The sequence below is a fragment of the Taudactylus pleione genome, unplaced genomic scaffold, assembly GCF_031769625.1.
Source record: "Taudactylus pleione unplaced genomic scaffold, aTauple2 ptg000279l, whole genome shotgun sequence".
Taxonomy (NCBI): domain Eukaryota; kingdom Metazoa; phylum Chordata; class Amphibia; order Anura; family Myobatrachidae; genus Taudactylus; species Taudactylus pleione.
Window position 1 is genome coordinate 4560001 of NW_028284681.1, and position 2500 is coordinate 4562500.

Genomic DNA, 2500 nt, shown 5'->3' on the forward strand with positions numbered 1-2500 from the left:
CTGCTCTACCGACTGAGCTAGCCGGGCTTGGTTAATGGAGCGACGAGACCTTGATGAGGCCATCGTTGCCTTGCCCTGCAACCTATGAAACCCAGGCCAGCTAGTTCAGTGGGCAGAGCATTGTTTTCACACAATGAACTACCCGAGTAGGTGGAAGGTTCCGCATGCGTAAAGCATTGGTGGTTCAGTGGTAGAATTCTCGCCTGCCACGCGGGAGGCCCGGGTTCGATTCCCGGCCAATGCAATGTAGAGCTTTTGCTGAAATGCCAGTGATTTTGGTGTCCTAGTTTCTCACGCTGGCTACGCATTGGTTTCATACAATGAACTCCCCGAGTAGGTGAAATGTTCTGCATCCGTAAAGCATTGGTGGTTCAGTGGCAGAATTCTCGCCAGGTAAGGGGGGGGGGAGCGGTTTTGATTCTAGCTAGCCGGGCTTGGTTAATGGAGTGACGAGACCTTGATGAGGCCATCGTGGCCTTGCAGTGCAACCTATGAAACCCAGGCCAGCTAGTTCAGTGGGCAGAGCATTGGTTTCACACAATGAACTATCCGAGGAGGTGGAAGGTTCCGCATTCGTAAAGCATTGGTGGTTCAGTGGTAGAATTCTCGCCTGCCACGCGGGAGGCCCGGTTTCGATTCCCGGCCAATGCAATGTAGAGCTTTTGCTGACATGCCAGTGATTTTGGTGTCCTAGTTTCTCACGCTGGCTATTGGTGGTGCAGCTATATAGTGTTCCACATACCATGATACAGCAAAATGCAAAACTCCCGCCCAACGTGGGGCTCGAACCCACGACCCTGAGATTAAGAGTCTCAGGCTCTACCGACTGAGCTAGCCGGGCTTGGTTAATGGAGCGACGAGACCTTGATGAGGCCATCGTTGCCTTGCCCTGCAACCTATGAAACCCAGGCCAGCTAGTTCAGTGGGCAGAGCATTGGTTTCACACAATGAACTACCCGAGTAGGTGGAAGGTTCCGCATGCGTAAAGCATTGGTGGTTCAGTGGTAGAATTCTCGCCTGCCACGCGGGAGGCCCGGGTTCGATTCCCGGCCAATGCAATGTAGAGCTTTTGCTGAAATGCCAGTGATTTTGGTGTCCTAGTTTCTCACGCTGGCTATTGGTGGTGCAGCTACGCATTGGTTTCATACAATGAACTCCCCGAGTAGGTGAAATGTTCTGCATCCGTAAAGCATTGGTGGTTCAGTGGCAGAATTCTCGCCTGCCACGCGGGAGGCCCGGTTTTGATTCTAGCTAGCCGGGCTTGGTTAATGGAGCGACGAGACCTTGATGAGGCCATCGTGGCCTTGCCCTGCAACCTATGAAACCCAGGCCAGCTAGTTCAGTGGGCAGAGCATTGGTTTCACACAATGAACTATCCGAGGAGGTGGAAGGTTCCGCATGCGTAAAGCATTGGTGGTTCAGTGGTAGAATTCTCGCCTGCCACGCGGGAGGCCCGGTTTCGATTCCCGGCCAATGCAATGTAGAGCTTTTGCTGAAATGCCAGTGATTTTGTTGTCCTAGTTTCTCACGCTGGCTATTGGTGGTGCAGCTACGCATTGGTTTCATACAATGAACTCCCCGAGTAGGTGAAATGTTCTGCATCCGTAAAGCATTGGTGGTTCAGTGGCAGAATTCTCGCCTGCCACGCGGGAGGCCCGGTTTTGATTCCCGGCCAATGCAATGTAGAGCTTTTGCTGACATGCCAGTGATTTTGGTGTCCTAGTTTCTCATGCTGGCTATTGGTGGTGCAGCTATATAGTGTTCCACATACCATGATACAGCAAAATGCAAAACTGCTCTACCGACTGAGCTAGCCGGGCTTGGTTAATGGAGCGACGAGACCTTGATGAGGCCATCGTTGCCTTGCCCTGCAACCTATGAAACCCAGGCCAGCTAGTTCAGTGGGCAGAGCATTGGTTTCACACAATGAACTACCCGAGTAGGTGGAAGGTTCCGCATGCGTAAAGCATTGGAGGTTCAGTGGTAGAATTCTCGCCTGCCACGCGGGAGGCCCGGGTTCGATTCCCGGCCAATGCAATGTAGAGCTTTTGCTGAAATGCCAGTGATTTTGGTGTCCTACTTTCTCACGCTGGCTACGCATTGTTTTCATACAATGAACTCCCCGAGTAGGTGAAATGTTCTGCATCCGTAAAGCATTGGTGGTTCAGTGGCAGAATTCTCGCCAGGTAAGGGGGGGGGGGGAGCGGTTTTGATTCTAGCTAGCCGGGCTTGGTTAATGGAGTGACGAGACCTTGATGAGGCCATCGTGGCCTTGCAGTGCAACCTATGAAACCCAGGCCAGCTAGTTCAGTGGGCAGAGCATTGGTTTCACACAATGAACTATCCGAGGAGGTGGAAGGTTCCGCATTCGTAAAGCATTGGAGGTTCAGTGGTAGAATTCTCGCCTGCCACGCGGGAGGCCCGGGTTCGATTCCCGGCCAATGCAATGTAGAGCTTTTGCTGAAATGCCAGTGATTTTGGTGTCCTACTTTCTCACGCT

General features: G+C 52.5%; 3 non-coding genes across 3 annotated transcripts; 2 read left to right on the forward strand and 1 right to left on the reverse strand.

Moving 5' to 3' along the window:
• The first annotated feature begins 173 nt into the window (after positions 1 to 173).
• TRNAG-GCC (transfer RNA glycine (anticodon GCC)) lies at positions 174 to 244 on the forward strand. The gene has a single exon. It is a non-coding gene; the product is annotated as a tRNA-Gly (tRNA).
• Positions 245 to 768: 524 nt separating this feature from the next.
• Positions 769 to 841, reverse strand: TRNAK-CUU (transfer RNA lysine (anticodon CUU)). Its single transcript has one exon. It is a non-coding gene; the product is annotated as a tRNA-Lys (tRNA).
• Positions 842 to 987: 146 nt separating this feature from the next.
• On the forward strand, positions 988 to 1058 carry TRNAG-GCC (transfer RNA glycine (anticodon GCC)). Its single transcript has one exon. It is a non-coding gene; the product is annotated as a tRNA-Gly (tRNA).
• Positions 1059 to 2500: the final 1442 nt, after the last annotated feature.